Source organism: Hemitrygon akajei, chromosome 20 (assembly GCF_048418815.1).
Source record: "Hemitrygon akajei chromosome 20, sHemAka1.3, whole genome shotgun sequence".
Taxonomy (NCBI): domain Eukaryota; kingdom Metazoa; phylum Chordata; class Chondrichthyes; order Myliobatiformes; family Dasyatidae; genus Hemitrygon; species Hemitrygon akajei.
The window spans coordinates 32,296,546-32,320,798 of record NC_133143.1 but is presented as its reverse complement, the minus strand read 5'-3'; the positions used below and the strand labels follow the sequence as shown (position 1 = coordinate 32,320,798).

Below are 24,253 nucleotides of genomic sequence, written 5' to 3'. Positions count from 1 at the left end.
TTCAGTATTTCATGTTGTTGTAATATAGAAATAGGAGAAGGTGTAGACCAATTGTCCCTTCAAACCTATTCCAACATACTCTAAGATAATCTCTGATCATTTACCTCAGTGCCATTTTCCTGCACCATTCTCATATCCTTAAAATATATCAATCTCTGTTTCAAATAAACCCAATGAGAGAGCCACCTAATGATTCACCATGACCTGTGTGATGAAGTTTCTCCTCATCCTAAATAGCCTGCCACTTTTTCTGAAACCATGATCCCTGTTTCCACAGAAACATCACCCATGCATTTGATTTTCAAGCATTAGGGCCAATTAACCTCCTTCAACATCATAGTAAGTAGTGCATTAGCTTTCTTCTTGCTTAAGTCAAGACTACTTTATGCCTGACTGATGCAAATTTCTCATGGACGACACGCATCATTACCCCTTCATCTGCATATATTTCCCAAATGAGTGAGTGGAAGAAAATCTGATATCACTTCATTTCTATTGCACTGTTGCCCACATCCTAACCGAGGCAGAATTGACACACACCAGAAGGCTGCTACGTATCATAATAAAACAATGGTCTGGATCGTGCTGGGACAGACTCACTGCCCAGAATCAGTACCTGCAGTATTGATTTGGAGCTCTCCTTCCACTAGTCCATTGCACTCTTGAATGCAGCAATGAAGTCTAAACAGTGGCTGAGACACAGTCAGCAGTAATGCAAAATGCAGTTCCTGAGTGCAGGCAAAGCAGGGAGCAAATCTGTCTCACGTCAAAGTTCTCACTGATATTAGCAGTGTTTAAATGTCAGGTCTCCCTGCAAATGAAGGATACAATTTCAATAGAGGGAGGAAATGTTCACCAGATATCTGGGCTGTGGGATCATACCATGCAGAAAGGTTAATCTGACTAGGCATATATATTCCTTGGAATTCAGAAGAATGAGGGGTATTGAAAGATACAAAATTCTTTCGGGGCTTTTCAGGGTAAAGGCAGAGCCAATGCTTCCTGTGCTTGGGTTGGATTGAACCAAAGGTTGACTTAAAGTAAAGGGTCATTCAATCAGGACTGAGACGAGTAGAAATCTCCTCACCTATAGGCAATGAATCTTTCTGGACACTGAGAGCTGTGGAGGCTTAATAAGCATATTCAGGATTAAGATCCTATATATATTTGAAAATTAAGTATATGAGGTGAGAATGGAAAATGGCACGGAGATAAAAGCACAAACATTGAATGGTGGAGCAGGGACATGCAGTCAAGTAACCCACTCCACATTTTATTCTTTATGTTTTATGTCTTTTGGATTATACACCAGATCTCTGGAGTTGTTAGAACAACAGTAACTTGATCCTTAATTTCCTGCCACATTAGTTGTCTGTTTTATATCAATGCATCATATATTTGTTCTGATCATTCCACTACAGCTTTTATTACTACTTTGCAGATTTATTTAATAAACTGAACAATTGTTTTTGATGTTAATCCCTAACTCTTGAAAGAATGGTATTCTCTACACATGGCCGAATGAATTTGTCACTTTTTAGTGGCTAATTTTAAAATAACAGGACAGGGTGAGTTTGATAATCCACTAGGTTTATCGTTTATTCCAGTGACCAAGCTGTACATTTCCAAGTTGCACATATTTCAAAAATGACATCTGGTTTCTTAAATTAAAGATTCAAATTACTTTAAAACATGGACTTTTTGTAATCTTTTCTGAATCAAATGAAAATACAGTATTACTTTATCCTTTAGTGCAAATGTTCAAACTGTCTGTTTTAAGCAATAACATTCCACATATATTCCAAAACAAATTAACTCTCAAATGTAGTCATAGTGCCAATATATACTCAAAGACTAAATTATGTCTGAAAAGTTAAAGTGCATTTGTAATCTAATCATTTATTTTGGTTTAATCTGGGCCACAGATCTCATACATTAAAATATTTTAGTACCTATCTTCACTACTATTTTTGTAAAAGTAACTGAAATGCATCATTTGCAATCTGAAGGTTCCCTTCTTTCTAATTACATATTTTTTTCTTTCGCTTTGTCTACCAGCCGGGTGTAAAGTACAAGTGATTAGCTTCATAGGATGGAATTCTAATTATAAAAGTCAGTCTTTAAATATTATGGCAGTATATTCATCTGACCAAAACCATGCAAGCAATCAATTAACTTCAGAACAAAAACTAGCTTTCTTTTACAAAATAAATATGACATGTTCCATGAGAAACCAAAGAGTTTCATATACAAATCAAAAGATCAATTAACACTTCAAGTTAATCATATGTGATCAATGCAGAAATGTCATAGCAACTGTATTGAAATTATTGATCCAAAAGGTAATATTTAACAATATTACTTACAAGAGAGTTGAATTTTCAAAAGAAAACATTTTGATGTGACTTGATTTTATACTGCACAAAATCTTTCAATTTAAATAATTTAATTCCTTATGATATTAAAACTTCATACAAGTATCAGTCCTCTAAAGCACATCTTAATGCTTTGCATATGTGGTATCCAAAATACTTGTAATAAAAGCTATATGGTTTGTTACAAAATTGGCAGAGATAGGTCTGTGTATATATATTATATATAGTCCACTAAAGAACATTTTTAATTGTAAAAAAGTAATATTACTTACTGTGTAAGACAATTTAAATTTGCCCAGTTCAGAGCAGGTTCTGAAACTCCAAGCTAATATTCCAAAATCACATTGGAAAAAAAGCATGTGGAGGCTCCTCCTTACTCTCCCATTTCCAATATTAGCGACTATCCATGGTACAACTCCTGGGATGTTAACCCTTCACATGCAGTCTAATTTTTCAAACTTCCAAATTATGGCGAGAAGCAATTTGGTAGTAGCCAGAGCAGCTAATGGTCAGAAGGGCTCCACAAATCAAAATTAAATTTTAAGGTATCTACACACCAGTTGACTTACTTGTGTACCATTTTTAAGATGCTCTCCAGAGGCAAAAATTGAAAACAGTTACAGGTACATGTGACATCGGTTTATTATTGTCACATGACTGAGATTGAGTGAAAACATAGTTTTTCAAGCCATCCGTGCAGGTAATTTCAAAAACTTATTTTGAGATAGTTCAAGGAAAAAGCAGTACCAGAAAGCAGAATATAGTGATATGGTAATACTTAGAGAGAAAGCAAAGTGCATCATAAGCACAGGAGTTTCTGCAGGTGCTGGAAATCCACTGTATCACACACTAAACACTGAAGGATCAAAGCAGATCAGTCGGCATCTACGGAGAAGAAAAAAATCACTGTTTTGGGCTAAGATGCTTCATTAGGACTCATGAGCTCTTGATGAAAGGTCTCAGCCTTAAACATCAAATGTTTATTCCTCTCTAAAGATGTTGCCTGATCCGCTGAATACCTTGTGCATTTTGTGTGTGAAAGCACAGTGTAGCTGGACAATAGGGTTCAAGGGTCATGATGAGGTAGGTTGTAGGAACAACAGTTCACCTTCACCATGCAAAAGGTTTGATCAGGAGCCTTATGACAGTGGGATAGAAACTACCTTTGAGCCTATTGGTACAGGTGCTTTTGTATTTTGTGCCCAATGGAAGAAACCACAGGCGAGAATGAATGTGGTCTTTAACTATCCAAGGAAGTGAGATGTCTAGACAGAATCCATGGAGGGGAAGCTGCTTTTCATGATGACTACCCAGAACTTTCTACAGTTTCTTGCCGTCTTGGACAGAGCAGTTGCCATACCAAGCTGCTATTCATCTAGATAGATTACATTCTATTGTGCATTAATAAAAATAAGTTGTGTCAATGGGGACGTGCTGAATTTCCTTCTAAGGAAGTAGAGATGCTGGTGTGGTCTCTTGGAAGTAGTGTCTACATGGTTGGACCAGGGCAAGCTATTGGTGATGCTTACAACGTGGAACTTGAAACTCAGCACCAATGATACATACAGGAGCACATGGTCCGCTCTGCTTCCTGAAGCCAAGGACCACTTCTTTTGTTTTACTGACATTGAGGAACAGTTTGTTGTCCTCACAAAATGACCCCAGGCTCCTTATCCCCTTCCTGTACTCTGGCTCATCATTATCACCATGGTGGCACATTTGCAAACTCGTAGTTGGAGATAGAACAGAATCTGGCCACACATTTCTGGGTGTATAGGGAGGAAGGAGATCGCGACTTTGCAGGTAGATCTGGCAGAGGTGTTGCTGCTTATCCTAATAGTTGTGGCCTGTTGGTCAGAAAATCAAGGATCCAGTTAACCTTATCTTATATAAATAAGTTTGCCTTTTACAGATGTAATTGTCCTTGATATCAATAATGTGAAGAATTCTCTTGCTTTCCACCAAATCCAGTCATAATTTTGCCATTTTCTTCAAGAACAGACTCAAGCAAGACACTGATGAAGAACTCAGACCAGATGCTAGAAATCTGAAATGAAACTTGAAAATACTGAAAAAAACTCAGAAGGTCACCGGTATCTGTGGTGCACAAATGGGGAAGATCATTAGTATGAAATATTAACCAGTTTTATCTCTATAATTTTGCCTGATAAATTCAGTATCACAAGCATTTTCTGCTTTATTTCACAAAAGACCTATCATATTTTTCTCTCCTTTATAGTTATCCTATTTTAAGTATGTTTCTTTCCCTATATGACATACTGGAATCTTTTCAACACAGGATCATGTGAAGAAAGTTAAGTTACATCAATGCAGACTTTCATTCTTATACACCTTTAGTCATTATCGTGGGTAAAATTATAAAACTGAAACAAGAATGAGAGCTGTTAACTAATTAAGCTGGCCCAAATTCCAGTGATTTTATCATTTCTGGAAAACTCTCTCTTCCAGTTGTAGCCTCCAGCCTGATTGCATCTCAACCCTGTGGTATCTATTTTCTCCCTGACTCTGGCCTGACTCAGAAAACATCTTTCTACTTTCTACCAAAATTGTTTTGCCATATCAAATTTGATGCTAGACCAAGAATTTGACTTTGTAAATTCTGCATACTCAAAGCTCGCTTCAATATATTAAAGCTTAACATTCATTTCCACATTTGAATGTTTTAACAAAACAGACAAGTCCTCACTGGTTGTTGCTGGGTTCATTTGATAAGCAGAGTTGACATGCGGGCATTGCTCGCTGAGCACCCAGAAATCTGGGTTAACTAAATTTCCCTTTATATATAACTGCTTGCAGCAGTAATAGAACCTGAGGGGAGTTCATGGAAATGTGGAGAGTAAAATGGGATTTCATTAAGATTTTTGTAAATGGATGCATAGTGGGGCAAATGGCCTATTTCCATGCTGATTTCCTCTTGGCTTATAGTTCAATGACACAGCTCAGCAATATTCACTGTTCTATTGTTCAAACTCTACTCATGTACCTAAGTTCATGATCCTCATGATGCTTTGTACATTTGAAATTGTCAGAACTTCCAATCCAAATAATCTTATCCATAAGCACACCCAGTTCTGTAACATCTCCAAGTCTCATGAAATTAGTCACTAGGTCTTTGAAATCCAAGCACTATAAAATGATCCAGACAATATAGAAAAACGGTAAAAAAAAAAGAATGGCTTTATTGACAATAAAACATTATTAAGGATAAGGAAGTTTTTAATAAGAGGAAGTAGAGATTTATGACAGGCTTTCTTACTCTCTTATGAAGCAGACAAATGTATAACTGCACTAAGTGACATGCACATACTAAGCCAAGGTGGCCTTCAGGAGGTTTTTAACTTTCATGTTGGTTGAGATAAGACAACATCTAAAAGGCTGTGAATGTTTTGAGCAAATTGACAATAATTGTATGAAACCAGTGCCTAGAAATTCAATTGCATAACTCAATTGAATTTTTTTTTCCAGAGTAAAACACATAAATCTATTTCCAGGGCAGCACACTCAAAATGCTGGAGGAACTCAACAAGTCAGGCAGCATTTATAGAGGGAAATAAACAGTTGATGTTTTGACCAAGACTCTTGATCAGGAGTGGAAAGGAAGGGGGAGAAACCAGAATAAAAAGGTGGGGGAGGAGAAGGAGTACAAGCTGGTAAGTGAAAAGTTACACCAGGTGAGGAGGAAAGTGCGTGGGTGGATGGCATGAGCATCGATTTCTCCAACTTACAGTAATTCCTCCAACTTCCCTTTTGCTCTTCTTTTTGCATTCATCAATTCTGATTTCCCCTTCACCCCTTCTCTTCACCTAACCTGCCCATCACCTCTCCCGGATTCCCTCCTCCTTTCCTTCCATCCATGATCCACCGTCCTCCCCTATTCGATTCCTCCTTCTTCAGTCCTTTACCTCTTCCACCTATCTCACCCCAACTTCGTACCCCACCCCACCCACCCACCTTCCCCCTCATTCTCATTCCTGCCCGCTCTCTTTCCAGTCCCGGTGAAGGAATCTGACCTGAAGTGTCAGCTGCTTAATCCCCTTAGAGTATGCTGTCTGGCTTGTTGAGTTCCTCCCCCATTTTGTGTGTTTGAGTGAAAAAAGCAATTCCGATTGAAGTTAGAGACTAAATCAGATGCACATTACTTCCTACAAGGTGAAATATAACTTCATGGATGGCTGTGAAGCTTCACTCCCAGATGAGCTCAATGCCTTTTACGCACGCTTTGAAAGGGAGAATAAGACTTTACTTGTGCAAATCCCAGCAGCATCTGATGACCCTGTGATCTCTGTCTCAGAGCCTGACGTCAGAACAGCTTTCAAGAGGGTGAACCCTCGCAAAGCATCACGCCTTGATGGTGTACCTGGTAGAGCATTGAAAACCTGTGACAATCAACTGGCAGGAATGTTCAGTGACATCTTCAATCTTTCTCTGCTGCAGTCAGAGATTCCCATCTGCTTCAAAAGGGATAATCATACCAGTGCCTATGAAGAGTAAAGTGAACTGCCTCAATGACTATCACCCAGTTGCACTCACATCTACTGTAGTGCTTTGAGAGGTTGGTTATGGCCAGAATCAATTCCTGCCAAAAGAAGGATCTAGACTCACTGCAATTTGCCGAACGCCACAATAGGTCTACAGCAGATGAAATTTCATTGATTTGGATCACGTAGACAATAATAGCTACATCAGGCTGGTGTTTATTGACCACAGCTCAACATTCAACACAATCATGTCCTCAATTCTAATCAACAAGCTCCAAAACCTGGGCTCTGTACCTCCCTCTGTAATATGATCCTTGACTTCCTCACCAGGAGCGTACAGTCAGTGCTGATCAGAAATAACATCTCCACCTCACAGATAATCAACACTGGCACACTTCATGGGTGCTTTGCCCTCAACTCTACTTTCTCTACACCTACAACTGTGTGTCTAGGTACGGTTTAAACACCATCTATAAACTTTTCGAAGATACAGTTATTGTTGGCAGAATTTCAGAAGGTGGCAAGGAGGCATACAGTAGTGAGATAGATCGGCTCGTTGAGTGGTGTCGCAATAACAACCTTGCACTTAATGTCAGTAAGAACAAGGAATTAATTGTGGATTTCAGGAAGGGGAAGCTGAGGAAATACAGACCAGTCCTTATCAAGGGATCAGGAGCAGAAAGTGTGAGCAGTTTCAGGTTCCTGGGTGTCAATATTTCTGAAGATCTGTCCTGGGTCCAACATATTATGCAATCACAAAAAAAAGGCAAATCAGCAGCTATAATTCATTGGAAATTTGAGTAGACTTACTATGCCACCAAAGACCCTTGCAAATTCCTATAGATGTACCCTGGAGTGCATTCTAACTGGTTGCTTCGTCATTGGGTATGGAGGGGCCACTGCACAGGATCAGGAAAAAGACACTGAAAGTTGCAAACCCAGCCTGCCCTTCATAAGCACCAGCCTCCCAAGCCACATTCTGAAAATTAATTCCCTGTTATGAGCCAGCCTTGTGCTGCTGATAAGATTCAGGGTTTCACATCAACTCATTCCCTGTCCAACACTCCATTTAATCTTGGAATTATGCTTCAATGTCATGAATAACTCGCCAGCTAAAGACCAGACCAGTATGCCTGTCAGGAAAGTAAATTACTTACCTTAATCCTTGGCCCCAGACTCAGTGGATCAACACATGCCCAGCACACCTCATCTTCATTTTGCCCTTGTTCCCAATATTGATCCACCTTCATGAGGCTTTCCAGCCCTGTCTACCTTTAAACAATCTATCCTATTTTTCAGTCACCAGCTCCTCTGGGTAATGTTTATCTGATTCCAAACCCAGACTCCCTACCACCTCTCACCCCAGCACAAGCACAGGAATTTGTAGCAAATGTATCCTAGAGCCCATGCAGGTCAGACTACACTTAGAAGTTAAAGACATAAGGATGTGGAAACCATAGAAAGGGTGCAGCGGAGATTTTCAAGGATGTTGCTTGGATTGGGGAGCATACCTTATGAGAATAGGTGGAGTGAAATCTGCCTTTTTCCCTTGGAGCGACGGAGGATGAGAGGTGAGCTGGTAGAGGTGTATAAGATGATGAGAGGCATTGATCATGTGGTTAGTCAGAGGCTTTTTCCCAGGGCTGAAGTGGCTAGCACGAGAGGACACAGTTTTAACATGCTTGGAAGGAGATATCGGCGTAAGTTTTTTATGCAGAGAGTGGTGAGTGCGTGGAATGGGCTGCTGGAGATGGTGGTGGAGGCAGATACGACAGGGTCTTTTAAGAGACTCCTGGACAGATATATAGAACTCAGAAAAATAGAGGGCTATGGGTAATCCTAGGTAATTTCTCAAATAAGGACATGTTTGGCACAGCTTTTGTGGGTCAAAGGGCCTGTATTGTGCTGTAGGTTTTCTATGTTTCGATATTTAGTGAATAGGTAGATGATTATTTCCAGCATCTGCAGAATTTCTCTTGTTTGTGATTATTAATCTGCTGGTGATCACATTATGATAGAGTGCAGCATAGTTTATCAAAAAGAAAAATACAAAATAGAAGAGGATGAGAATAAGAAGCCGGACTTTCCACGACTATTTAATCAAAGATGAAGTTTCAGCAAAATTAATAAAATTAACTAATGGCATTAAAGAAGAATTCATGTACTTTTTGATGCCCCATTTGCTTGAAACCTGGATTGATGATAAAGGCAGTTATGCTACCTTGATAATTCAAGTCTTTTCACTATGTTTGGATCAAGGTTACAATCGGGTCTGGAGCCAAATACCCCTCGATGACTTTAGTCATAATCTTCCCATTTGACTGAAGCCTCAGCACTGCTTTATAGAAACTTTGATGTGGCTTTCTATAACCATGGTAACAACTGAGAATTAGCTGATAGGGCAGCTTGAATTGGCCCTGCATTTTGTAAACATAATGTGTTGGCAATTTTCCATATTCTCAGATAGTTGCCAGTGTAGTAATTGCAATGGCTTGCAAGAGGTACTCCAGTCTGGATCACAAATATTCAGTAGAGTATCTGATATGTTACTGGGACATTTGATTGTGGGTACTCCCAGAGCCCTCAAATATTTTCTAATAAGAATCAAACACTAATTGACATTTATATCTTATTAGTAAACTGGATTTCCGTGCAAATTTTATTTAAAAAGAATGTACCTGCTCTTTAATTATCCCAATGATTCTTCATGACTCTGCTGCTTCTATGAAATTTTGGGTTTTAGTTGACTGGTAACATTAGAGATTTTCTGTCTGTGATCGTTCTTTCTCTGAGGTATGCTAATTGTAAAACCATAAGGTTAAGAAATTTCCATTTCTATGATATTGCTCAACATTAGGTCATTCATGTCTAGCCTCAATTATTTCAGCAAATTCCAATGGCCAGTTTCCCACCATCAAATCCATGTTTATTTGTCATTTACAGCTCATGGCTATTTTATCAAGTCTTGTGCACTCATGGTTAAGCAACACCACTACTTGAAAACATTCATTCAAATCATCCCAAAGCCTTGCTCTGTAATTTACTTCAACTTTACAAACCTCCAAAATTTCTGCACTCCTGTAGTTCTGGCCAATTGAGATTCTTGTTAGGGAATTGCAGTCCCTGATGGCTTACTGAACTGTTGCATTACATCCTGAAAATTATGGTCATTACAGCTGTAGAGTGCATTTGCCTTTCAGGTGGTGTGTTGTGTGTCAAGCAAATCTACTCCTTTTTCCAGCTGTTTTGAATGGATTTTGAATGTTTTTGAATGTTTTTCTTGCTGTTAGAATTGCACTTTACTGGGCAAACAGAGGGAATTCCATCACACTTTTAACCTTCCTGCACAAAACCTTCAGGTAGCCAGAAATCGAGGGCTAAAGCATCCTTGATATAGCTTTATATTAATATGTAAACTGCAACTCACTCACTCTCTTTTGTAAAACCCTCAAATGAAGCCAATATCTGATTTAAAAAGTAGTTTTGTCAAACTCCCTCCTACACTGCTTCACTTTCCATGGGAGACTCTGAAAAGGTCTAGTTAGTTTCCGTTGTGTCAAGACTTGGCTATCTCAGTGCTACAAGACTGCTAGCAATCTTTGACTTCCTGGAGGGAGTTTGCTGCTTACAGCTGGGTGAATTAGTCCTTCAACAGGCATTTTTCAGACTTAGTAGGCTGGAGTGAGGTTCTAGGTGGCTATGCAGACCATACTTACTTGAGAACCCATAAGTAGATCAACAGAACGAAGACCATCACCCTCGACCTCGAGGGATAGCCACGACGACGAGAACATACAGTACTCTGTAGTTAATGCCAGCATGAAGTTGCCATTTAGTTTCCCCATTAGAGACAACATTGATCTGTCTCACACATACACATCTGTCTCCTTTCTCATTTCTGCTTCCCTTTCACTCTTCTTTCTCACTTCACCTTTCCTTTTGATTTTCCACCAATCTATCTCTCCCCATCTTCTTTTCTCTTTATTGCTGCTGCCCTGTGTGTCCATATCTTTCTATCTTTCCCTAATCCCACTGTTCTACCAGTGTCTCTTCTGAGCTCTACATCCTTGCCCCTCTGTATGTCAACATAACAGTATGCCAAATTAGCTGCTCTATTACAGGTTTGACTCCATCTTCAAATGAGACCTTGAGGCAATGGAGACTATTTCTGGAAAGAGTGAAATGATAACCATTTTGCAGTGACTTTGTTTTCTTTTGAACTAAAATATTTTTGAATGCTCTTTTGACCTCATTACGTAGCCCCACTTCTTTGTGCTCTCCTGATCTTAACTATTGTCAACTGTAGTAGACTGCAGATGTTCTGGAGAGGCCATTTGATAAGCCAGTGCTTGCTGTAATGGTATCCATCCTCTGATAAAATGAAATCAGTATGCATCACTTAGTAAACATGAAGCTAGTATATGGATTATGGGGACTAACATTTAGATTTATACATGATTTCATTGTGATTTATTAAATAGTATTTTCTGTCTCAGGAACTTATATTGAAATACTTTGCTAAATTGGGAGCCTCAATTTATTTTTTTATAGGAGAGGAAGTCTGTATTAATTTTAATTAAATACCCTTTTGGAGATAATTAATAGTTATAAAGTGCTGTAACTGTTTTATCACACTGACTTTTCCTAAAAAAAAATACTAATTGTTTAAGTGCCCCAGCAGACAGCAGAGTGGTTTGAGAATGATTAGGCAGGAAGGGGTGAATGTCAGGGTACTTTTGCTTTTGCAGGATTCAACACTGTCTCATAGAAAGGTGTTGACTTTGGGGAAATTTAGCAATGGGTGTTTATCGTTGATGGCCTGGACTTACATACTCCTCAACCTTATCCTCAACCTCTTCCTCTTAACTCCTCTTGGTTACTACAGTGTTGTTATTCTCCTCGGTGTTTTTCTAGTTTTGGTTGTTGTTTGCCAAATTCTCGTCAATACCTGAGGTTGTCCATTGGGTAAAATATGCGAAATAAACAGCAGTTGAACTCCGGCTCTGTTACAAGCTTCAACTAGAAACAAAAATCTGAAGAAGTTTGATAAGTATCCCGGCTTTATTCACTATTAACTCCTGCAAATAGATTACAATCAGACTCAGAGGGCAATCCTGTTGATGCTGCTCAGAATATGTTTTAGGTGTGTCCTCTGATAACTTCTGCCTTGGTCTATTTGATCATGCAAGATTGTTCATCTGTGGCCCAACTTCTGTTATAACCTAAAATACAACTGCAATGGGGATCAATTTCTCCAGGCAATAGTGTGGGCTTCGTAGCAGTGGATGCATCATTTGAGGAATGCAGTTGGTCTGAACTCAAGAGTATGTCTTGTAGGATCAAATTCATTTCCCGATATTTTTTTCACTTCCTTTGGGAACCGAAATTTACCATGGGAGACTTATTCAATTGTTTCCTTTGGGAAGATGTCAGGAACAATCATTACTGGAATATTTCCACATTTAACATCTGGGCTATTTTGATGGCTTAATTGGTCCTCGCTCAAACTTCATTTTCTCATATTCTGTGGTCTGCACAATTGGCTTTGTGAGGTGAAAATGTCAATGCAAAAAAGAAGGAAAAAAGCTGATGCTTGCATTGTGAAAAGTAGTAAATTATGTTGTAATCTCCATTTCTATTTCACTAAAGAAATATTCTTCACTGGAGTAGTGATTAAAATCAAAGCAGTGAAACACTTGATGAAGAGATAAAACTCACTTCCTAACATTCTGGCCACACTGGAACCTAACTGATGTTGAACATTTTCAAGTATTAGGCAACATTAAGTAGGTGGTTAACAGAAGGTTTCATGTTCCTTATATACACACACACACACACACACACACACACACACACACACACACACACACACACACACACACACACACACACACACACACACACACACACACACACACACACACACACACACACACACACACACACACACTTCAACATGGACATACACCAAGCCACCAATGCTGTACTTATACACACATGCACACACAAACACATGTTTAACATGGTTCATACGGTTGTCATGCATGAGCAACACATTGATGTTCACTTTCTTTTGTTTTCAAGGGGATAGGGACATATTGAGTAAGCACATCAGAAGGGACATAACGTGAAACAGCACGTGGTCATTTACTTTGGTGAATGGTAGAAAAGCAGAGTCATTATTAAATGGTGGGAGATTGAGTAGCATTTATGTTCAAACTGTCCTGGGTATGCCAACAAAGTCAATGAAGGCAAATATGCAGATGTCACAAGCTATTCGAATTTTGACCTTTGTAATGAGAGGGTTGGATTACAAGATTAAGAAAGTCTTAACCATCTGCAGCAATACCATACCTAGGGCATTATGTACAGAACTGGCCTCCTTCCTTAAGAGATAATATCCTTATCATAGAGGGATTGCAGCAAAGAACTATTAGATTTGTTCCAATGATTGCAGGTTAGCCACATGTAAAGACACTGAGTCTGTATTCGTTAGGTAAAAAAGAATGAGAGGACATTACCAAAAGTTATGCAATTCTTAATGGGCTTGACAGGCTAAATGCAGGGAGAATGTTTTTCCTGATTGGGGGGTCAGGTGCCTGGGGGCATGCTTCAGAATAAGTGGTGGACAGATTGAGATTGAATTGAAGATTTATTTCTTATCTCAATTCTACCCTGGCATTAGTCCGCTCTGTGATAAATGCAAGAGGGGCGTGGCCTCTCTCATCCATATGTACTGGCTCTATCCTAGCTTGGAGAAATTCTGGAAAGATGTTTTCACTACATTATCGGGTATTCTGAATCAGCACTTAGAACCAAACCCCTTAATTGCTCTGTTCGGTTTTTGGGGCGAGACAGATTTATGTCTGGGTCCGACCAAATGCTGAATACTCTCCTGGCTAGACGCTTGATCCTGCTTAGATGGAGAGATGTTGCCCCGTCCACTCATGCGCAATGGCTTAACGACATTATGGCCTGCTTGGACCTCGAAAAAATTCATTATTCAGTTCTTAATTCGGATCTAAAGTTCCATAAGGTCTGGGGACCTTTTATCAAGTACTTTCATAACCTTCCTCTTGACTAGGGTTTTTTTTTCTTTTTTTCTTCTTCTTTTCGGTCCCTTGCTTTCAGCTCCCTTTTTTGTTTCTGGTAGTAGGCATTATTATCCTCTGTTGCTAAGTGTATTCACAGTCTGGGAGTTTGACTGTCCTGACCTATACTCTTTATATTGTGTTGTGGTCGGTCTGGAGTTGTTGTTGTTTTTTTTCTTGTGTTGTGGGGCTTGGGGAGGACACTAAGCTTACTTGTCTTTAATTTAGGTGCTTTTTTGTTAAATTCTCTTCCTTTGTAGCATATTGTTATTGTATGCTTAATTTTGCACTGTATTAATGCTCCTCATTGGGATTTGGGGTTTTTAATTTGTAAAATGTTTTGAAAAACTGATTAAAAAAAATTTTTTAAAAAGATTTATTTCTCTCCCAGGTGGGGCTTCAGAGGTTCAATCACTGAGTTCATTTACAACAGAGGTTGATAGATCTCTGGAGACTGTATTGAAACTGGAATTAGTTTATTATTGCCACATATACTGAGATACAATGAAAGCTTGCCTGGTATACCATTCGGACAGATGAAATCAATGCACGGTGCATTGAGTAAAACAAGGGAAAACAATAACAATGCAGAATAAAGTGCCACAGCTACAGAGAACATGCAGTGTGGTAAACAATAAGATGCACAGTTATAACAGAGTAGATTTTGATCAGGAATCTATCTTATCATTTAGTAGTTTTATAGCAGTGAGATAGATTCTGTGTCTGAGCCTGGTATTACATACCTCTGCACCTTCATTTCACAACTTATTACCATGTCCTCTCATTCAAGGTTTGCCCGCAGGTTGAAACATTGCAACATCTACCCTGTCATGTTGCTCAAGGATCTTAAATGTTGCAATAATATCATCACTCATTCTTCTGAATTGCAAATAATATAATTTCTTTCTGAGAAAGAGGCCTTGTATATTTTATGGATTGAAGAAGTCAATTTGTCACTTCAGATGCATTTCTGGTGGTGTTCTTTCATGTTGTGAACCCATCCAGAACACCTATACATTCAGAAGGTTGCTGGAGAAAAGTCATTGTATCACGTATATGCCATGCAGAGATATTACTGAATATACAGTAAGTGTGTTTTATATATTTGAAGCAATGTCTTATGTACAGATCTTACACCATGGGAGCTGTGTGCAGACTCTTCATCAGAACTGTGAAGTTGAAAAATAGTATTTGGCTTTGGATTCCCAAAGGCCTGCACGATTAAGGTGGCTGTCATTGCCATAGTTACTACCTCCCTCTCTCTTGTGGAATCAGTAAAATAATCCCCAAAGGAATCTCTATGTTCTGATGTTTGGACTTGCCTCCCCTAGTCATTATTTGATCCTACCCACTTATCTGTCTTTTCTTCCCCACTTCCACCTCTCCTACCCACTTATCTGTCTTTTCTTCCCCACTTCCACCTCTCCTACCCACTTATCTGTCTTTTCTTCCCCACTTCCACCTCTGCTCTTCTATCTCCTGAAGGAAGTCTTCAGGCAACTGCTCAGCACTTCCAATAGTTAAAGCAGACGATGGTGAAGCTGCAAAGCTCTTGACAAGTGCTGAACTGTAAATGGAATATGGATACTGGAATATCATTTTGAGCACTCTTTTAGCACTTTCCATTAACATCCTGGTGGTCTAGAGACTATTACTGGATGCTGCTTTGTACTAGAGCTTAGTAGGGGTCAGTTGCAAAGGAAAGGTAGTCCTTGTTTCTATAGGTAGAAAGCTGAAAAGCAGGACCTCCAGGGTAACATTCTTTGGATTGCTGCCTGTGCCATGTGCCAATGATGGCAAGAATAGCATAATTAGCCAGGTTAATGTGCAGCTGAGGAGCTGGTGCAGGGGGCAGGGTTTCAGATTTAAGGATCACTGCGATCTGTTCTGGGGAATGTACGACCATAGAAAGTAAATATTTTATTTATTTTTCTATATCCACACATAATGACACCATCACTTCATCAAACTATACCACTCTTTTTAAACCTACCTTTGTTGAAGTGTCATCAGTTGACTATCCACTGAACTAACGTGAAATATCATAGTGATTTTAAGTTGAAGAAAACTTACTTAAAAAGCTCAATAGGAAGTGCTTCTTGGAGTAATGGAAGGTATGATTTTAAATAATGATCTGGAGTTCTATTTCAGAAGAATTTATTCTGAGACTATGATTCATAAAATTAGCTCATTTACTGCGGATTTACTCTGTTAGTTCTCGTAAAGTGTCAAACTTGCATCTGCTGTCTCAAGTGTTTTGTGTCCAAATCCAGAATCACCAAACAGAAAGCAGATGTAGCTATGATGTAGTTGTTATAATGAGACTAAACCATGCATATTGTCAGAAATTGAAATGATCAGAATCTTTTTTTATATAAAACTAGTGTTCTAACTTGTATTATGCTTACATAACACCAATTTCTATTGTGCATATTGAACAAAAGTAACCTTTCTTTTGGGGCAGGCAGAAATATTTTTAATCTATGTGTGAGTGTTAGGAGTAATATTATGATGTTAGAATCTTATTAAGATATAAAAGTAACATTACACTGTGAGAATTATACAAGGTCCGCATGGGAGGTTGGTCAAGAAGGTGCAGTCGCTCACATTCAAGATGAGGTAGTGTTATGACCTCGGCCCCCTCCTTTGTGAGAATCGCAAGAGCCCTAGTCAAGGGGGGGTCAACTGACCCAAGAGGGGGAGAGACGTGCTGAATAGACACAGGAAATGGGAGAGAGAGAGGGAGACGTGCGGAAGACCACGTTCTCCCGAGAAGCAGAATAAAGGCGACATTGACTATTGTCTCATGGAGACCACGTGAAAAGCCCTCGGGCAAAGTGGGCTGGTTGAGAGAGAGATCGCATCACCTGCAACCTGATTGACACCTGCGATCCCGTGAAGAAGTATAAAGGAGGGTCTGAGAGGGGGACAACCCTCAGACGCACCAAGGAGATACCAAGGAAGCACGATACCAATTCCCGTGGGAGCGGGAAGCCATTTTGAAGGAAGCCACGTGCGTTAGATTCCGACTTTTAAATCTGTGGTTGGAACCATCGGAAGACCGCTTTTAACTAACAACGGGGAAGCCTGCTCCCCTGATTCCAAGGATTTGCTCTGTAAAGGCAACGGGCAAGTGTTTATCCTTTCTCAACCATCTCTCTCTCTCCACAACGTGAAACCCCAGCGGTTCCCAAAAGGGAAAAGCCTGCAGACTTCTGAGTGACTCTTTATATTTCAATTGGACTCAGTATTATCCCCTAGACAACTGTAGAGCTTATTTCTGATTGATTATCACTATACCTGTGCTTTAGATTGAGTTGTGACGACGTATATGATCTGAATGTTTTGTATTAACCATACGTTTGTGCCCCTTTATAAATAAAAACGTTTGAAAATAGTAGCATCCGACTCAGCTGATCCTGCTATCTTTGCTGGTAAGTTACCTGGTTACGAGGTTACGTAACAGTAGTAAATTGGATTAGACATTAGCTTTGTGGGAGAAGCCAGAAGGTGGGTATAGATGCTTGCCTCTCTGACTGGAGGTCTGCAGTTAGTGCAGGAATTGGTGTTGGGTCCTTTGCTGTTTGTCATCTGTATCAACAATCTGGATGATAATGTGGATAACTGGATCAACAAATTTGCGGATGACACCAAGACTGGAGGAGTAATGGACAATAAAGAAGGCTATTATGGCTTGCAGTGGGATCTGGATCAGTGGGCTGAAAAAGGCAGATGGACTTCAATTTAAGCAAGTGCAAAGTGGTGCGCTTAGTTAGGACCAACACAGTGAATGGTAGAGCACGTTTAAGAGTGGTAGAACAAAGGGACATGTGAACACAGGTCCATAATTCATTGATAGTGGCTTCAGGTAGGTAGGGTTGTAAAGACAGCTTTTGGCACATTCGCCTTCATGAATCAAAGTACTGAGTATGGGAGATGGGATGTTATGATGAGTTGTACAAGTCATTGAGGAGGCCTAATTTGGAGTTTTGTGAGATTGGTCACCTATGTGCAAGAAAGATGTAAGGAAAGTTGAAAGAGTACAGAGAAAATTTACAAGGATGTTACCAGCTCTTTTCTATGAATAGATTAAGTCTTTATTCCTTGGAACGTAGAAGATTGAGAGAAGATTTCATAGAGGTAGACAAAATTATCAGGGGTATGGAGAGGGTAAATGCAAGCAGGCTGTTTCCACTGAGCTTGGGTGGGACTACAACTAGAGTTCATGTGTTAAGGGTGAAAGGTGAAAAGTTTAAGGGAAAATGAGGGGAAACATCTTCACTCAGAGGATCATGAGAGTGTGAAATGAGTTGCCAGCCCAAGTAGTGCATGCAAGCTTAATTTCAACGTCGCAGAAAAGTTAGGATAGGTACATGGATGGCTGGGGTATGGAATGCTGTGGTCCTGATGTAGGTCAATGGGACTAAACAGCTTAAATGGTTTGGAGGACTAGATGGGACAAAGGGCCTGTTTCTGTGCTGTAATTTTCTATAGTCCTTTTAGTCTATTCTGTGCAATCTGTGGCCACTTTATGAGGTACACCTGTACAACTGCTTATTATGTATATCAGCCAATCACTTGAGCCAATCACTCAATGCATAAAAGCATGCAGACATAGTCAAGAGGTTCAATTGTTGTTCAGACCAAACATCAGAATGATAAATAAATGTGATCTAAGTGACTTTGATCATGGAATGCTTGTTGGTTCTTGACGTGGTAGTTTGAGTATCTCAGAATCTGCTGATCTCCTGTCATTTTCATGCACAACAGGCTCTAGAGTTTACAGGGAATGGTGTAAAAAAAAAGAAAAAATGCTGCAAGTAGTAATTTTGTGAGTGAAATTCCCTTGTTAATGAGAGAGATCAAACAAGAACATCCAGACTGGTTCAAGGTAACAGGAAGGTGACAATAACTCAAATGGTGTGCAGAGGTGCATCTCTGAATGCACAACATGTGGAACCTTGAAGTGGTTGAGCTACAGCAACAAAAACCATGAACATACACTCATACACTGTGTTTAATTCCCAAGATATCCCTATTACTTCTCCTGAACAACAGAACAATATTTGCCATTCTCCTGTGCTCTGGTATCACTTGTGTGGTCATGAAGGACAGGTCATAAATGCCCCATCAGTCTCTTTTCTCACTTCCTGTAGTAACCTGTGTATATACACCTGGCCCTGGGAACATACGTATCCTAATGTTTTTTAGCCTCAACATGCTTCTGTCATACAGTGGGCGTTGGGAACAGACCCAAATGCAAGACACAGACACTGAAGTACTAGGGAAAGTGGGACCTGGACGAGGAACAAGGAACAGGGAACTAGGAACTAGGAACCTGGATAAGGACTCCGAGCCAGAGACTGGACAGGGACACAGAACCTGGGTCTTGACTCCGGCTCGGACTCCAGATCCAGGCGAGGACTGGACGTGGCAAGGCAACAGGACTAGACATGGGGCAGGACACAGGACTCCAGGCCTGGACGAGGACATGAAGCTCAGACTTGGTCTTGGTCGAGGGAGAGCAAAGCAGAAGCGGCGAGAGGCGTAGCTGGACCCGGACCCTGACCCTGGATGAGACCAGGACTCAGGGCCTGGGCTATGACTTGGACTTGGCCATGGACTGGAACATCCGTGGAGCCCTGGCCACGGACTGGAACCTCCTCGGAGCCTTGGCCACGGACTGGAACATCCGCGGAGCCTTGGCCACGGACTGGAACCTCCGCGGAGCCTTGGCCACGGACTGGAACCTCCGCGGAGCCTTGGCCACGGACTGGAACATCCGCGGAGCCTTGGCCACGGACTGGAATATCCGCGGAGCCTTGGCCACGGACTGGAACATCCGCGGAGCCCTGGCCACGGACTGGAACCTCCTCGGAGCCTTGGCCACGGACTGGAACATCCGCGGAGCCTTGGCCATGGACTGGAACATCCGCGGAGCCTTGGCCATGGACTGGAACCTCCGCGGAGCCTTGGCCACGGACTGGAACCTCCGCGGAGCCTTGGCCACGGACTGGAACATCCGCGGAGCCTTGGCCACAGACTGGAACATCCACGGAGCCTTGGCCACGGACTGGAACCTCCTCGGAGCCTTGGCCATGAACTGGAACCTTTTCAGAGACTTGGACATGAGCACAGGAACACAGAGCCTTGGACTTGAGCACGGGAACACAGAACACAGAGCCGGGACCCCTCCTTGGAAGCAGGACGTAGGGCTGGGACTCATACACGGACACTAAACACAGGGACACAAAGAGACAGTTCCAAGCTCAACGATAGATAGTTCCTTCTGTTGGTGTGGCAAGGCTCCGGTCTCACTCTGGCAGCTGAACTAGACAGCAATACAGGCAAGGATGCAGGCGAGGTTGCAGGGCAAGGCTCCAGCCAAGGACTACAGAAAGAAGGGGAAGGGAAGGGAACAGTCCAGCCTCAGGGTAACGGCAAAGACAGCCTGCCTTACTCAACGGAAGCAAGGACAGGAAGGGACAGATCCACCCGCAGGGTAATGGCAAAGATGGCCTGATTTACCCCACAGAGGCCAGGACAGGAATCTGACAAGACAAACCAGCAACCACACTCAAACCCCGGGCCACTTATATTCCAGCCCCAATATGAGAATCAGGTGCCTGTGATTAAGCCCAACTGAAACAACGGACAGCCAGAAGACCCGGAGTCCGGAGTCCACAGACCAGACCGTGAACTGGAACGTGGACTTCACGGACCAGACCATGACAGCTTCAGCACGTTAGCCTTCTCCATGCTGACCTCACATTCATCAAATTCTCTCTCTCTGCTAAACACTGAGGAAAATATTAATTAAGAATCTCCATCGTCTTCTCTGCCTTCAAACAGATGATTCCTCCTTTATCCCTCAGTGGTCTCGAACACACTCTAGTCATTTCAGCTATTCTTCACATACTATAGAATGCCTTTAATCCTACTTGCCAAGGCCTTCTCATGTCTCCTTCTAGCTCTTCTAAGTCTATTTCTAAACTTCTTTCTGGCTACCTTAATCTCAAGAGCCATGTTTGAGTGTTGCCTCCTAAACCTTAAGTATGTTTCCATCTTCCCCTTATCTTGATGTCCTATCTCTCTTGTTAACCATGGATCCTTCATACCACCATCCTTTCCCTGTCTAAGTGAGACAAACATATTCAGTACCCCATACAAGTGCTCCCTAAACAATCTCCACTTTTCTGCTGTGCATCTCTTGAGAACATCTATTCCCAGTTTACACTTCTAAATTCTGGTCTAATACTATCTCATTTAGCCCTCCCAGAATTGGAAACTTTCTCATATCATCTGCTCCTTTCCTTATCCATGGCTATGCTGAAGGTTAGGGAGTTAAGGTCACGATCATCGAAATGCTCACCCTCTATGAGATCTGTCACCTGCCCAGGTTTATTGCTTAGACTAGACCCAGTATGGCCTATCCTCTAGTTGCCCTGTCCACGTATTGTGTCGGGAATCCTTCCTAGCCACACCTAAGAAATTCGGTTCCATTTAAACCTTTTGCACTCAGGAGAAGCGGATCAGTATTAGAGAAGTTGAAGCCTCCTATGACCACATTCCTGTCAGTTTTTTCCAAAATCCGCCTACTTTTCTACTCCTCCATATCCCAGAGGCTATGGGGGGGGGGGGTGCCTATCAGAATATTCCCAACAGAGCCATTGCTCCCTTCGTTTTTCTGACTTTCACCCACACTGACTCAGTTGTTGATCCCTCCAATCACATCCGCCCTTTCTGTAGCTGTGATACAATCTCCTATTAGCTATGCCCCTTCCCTTCTGCTCACTACCTGTAACTTTTAAAATATCCAAATGTCCAATCCTTCTGACAGCCCAGTATCTGTAATGGCTACAACATCATAATTCCATGCATAGGTCCATGCTCTAAGTTCATCACCCTTATTTTCAATACTTCTTGCGTTAAAGTGAATATGTTTAAACCCATCCAACTGACTGAATCTCTGATACTGTCCAAAATCAAACATTCTTCTGACATTTAGATAACGTATAAACTTCACCGACTGAACCTGGTGACCCTGCATCGATTTTCGACCTTTGCCGGAATGACCAGATTCCTGGTATGGTAGGGGAGAAGAGCCTGTACATACCCATCCAGAAACATACAACCACATGCATTCAGAATGGAAATATTAAAAAAGTACAGTATTTACTGGGATCCGTAGGTATTTCCATTCAGAGATTTGAAATGCACCAATGATAAGAATTTGATTTTCTGGGCCTTTTGTGCATTCAAATAATGTGATTACAGTCAGAATAATTCCAGTGGTGCATAAGAGCTCAATTTTTCAATGTTTAAGAGAAGTTTGGATAGGTACATGGATGGTAGGAGTGTGAAGGTCTATGGTCCCGGTGAAAGTTGATGGGAGTAGGCAGTTTAAATGGTTCGACACGGACTAGATGGGCCAAGGGGCCTGTTCCTGTTCTGTAATTTTCTATGACTCTATAACAGCGTGGGAGTGAAATTACAATTTGGAACTCACATTATAATGTGGAAATGATTTTACAGTGTGTGAGTGATATAACATGGTCTCCCATAAGGTTCAGCTAAACACCATGACATTTACTTTAAAGACCATGTAAACAAGCTGCATGTTGAAAGTTCTGACATTGCTTAGCATTTATGAAAAGAGGAACAGGCCTTGGCAGAGCAGTCTCAATTGGTCAAGTGGTTTAATTCTGCTCTTATGTCTTAAGAAATTTCAAAAGCAATATTGAAACAGTGCCGCACATGGGTTGCCATCAGATTCTTCCAGCGCTGTTGGGGAAGCAATTTTCTTGCAAAGAAACATGAACACTTTCACCAATCACCTCAGATGTTGTGGTTGATATACATAGTTGCAAAAGTCATACGAGAAGCACAAGACATCGCAGATGTCCATGATAATGGAAGTCTGAATTTACAAATCTGCCAAGCTAATGAGAGCAGCAACTTTTCTTCCGTAAAGTGACATTTGTGAACGAAACAGCTTTCTGAAAATCTAAAAGAAAACTGCAGATGTTAGATTTTGGGAAGTAGTCCAAAATTACAGGAAATATATAATGTTAGGGTGGGTATTTGTTCCAATTTATGGTTCATCAGTTACAGCCTGAGAATAGTGCATCAAAATATATTACAAGCTCTCTATTTTCTGCACATCTAAATAATAATTAGAGTTTGAATTAACTCAGATTTAAATACACCGCTGAGAGGTTTTCTTTGGTATGCTACAAAGTGCTGATCTTCACTATCAGCCTTACCACAAGATACTTAATTTTAGGTATGTTTTCCAGTCCCATATTGTGATATTCCTTTTATGTTAACAGTTGTGATAATTATTATGCTAACAAAATGTTCCTTAGCCACAAGTTAATTTTTTTATGTAACACTACTATGCAAAATAACACCGTTCTCTATTGATTTTGGCTTCCTTACTATGCAGTGTCTACTCTAGATTGAAACTATGCACAACAGCTTGAATGAATCAGCTTTCGGTGTTAAGTGCTGGGAGGAGATGAGTGCTTGTTTGAAATTATGCCAGTTGGCAGCCTTGAATTTAAAGATTTTGGCACTGGGTATATTACACTGTTTTTTTACCCATTTTAGTTTCTATAGAGACTAAAATGAAGTAATGTGGTATACTTCTTGTTACCTAATTCTACATCCCTGGCCACACACATTTTCTTTATGTACAGGTATCAGAAAGTCAATCACTTTCATTGTTAAACTTTGTGATCACAAATTATTTGTGACCCAGAAAAGCCTGTGTTTTTCTCCCTAGTGTAAACTGGCTATTCCAACAACAGACCAGTAATAATCTGTGTTTTCTTTCTTTTCCTTATTGTCATATGACCCCCAACTGACTGGGACAAAATGGAAGAAGGGAATATTATTAAAACAACAATCGGTTTCCACGGCTAAGATTTTAGTCCACTTTGTGGGAAAAGATGGTAGAAAGTAATTGTTTCACTGGTAGTGGCAAATTATTCACCTCACCATTGAACTTGGCTGAAGGGGAATGTAAAGAACATTTGTAAGGTAAATTATGCTTACAGAAGAAAGTCTTGAAGCTTACAATGCATACTACCAACAATCCTGGATAAGAAACCAGGTAATATAGCAAAGTAAGAAAATCAGCTTTCATCCATGATTATCCACTTCCCAAATGAAGCAGCAAGCTCAGCCCTAATATATGAAAGCAAAATAAGAAAGTGAACTACTACAGATGGAAGACAAGAGCAGTAGAATTTCTTGGAGCATTGTAGTAGAGAGATCAAGGGGA

The 24,253-nt window shown here is 40.7% G+C and overlaps 1 protein-coding gene across 3 annotated transcripts in view; it reads right to left on the bottom strand.

Moving 5' to 3' along the window:
- The window catches only part of LOC140713701 (collagen alpha-6(VI) chain-like), a 96,256-nt gene extending 93,536 nt beyond the window's left edge, over positions 1 to 2,720 (bottom strand). For 2 of the 3 annotated variants that reach the window (XM_073024101.1, XM_073024103.1), the window contains exons 1-2: positions 2,648 to 2,720; positions 617 to 811 (exon numbers count right to left, since the gene is read on the bottom strand). The gene's annotated coding sequence lies outside the window, so the exon portion shown is untranslated. The remainder of the gene's footprint in view (positions 1 to 616; positions 812 to 2,647) is intronic. The other variant, XM_073024102.1, reaches the window with a different exon arrangement.
- Positions 2,721 to 24,253: the final 21,533 nt, after the last annotated feature.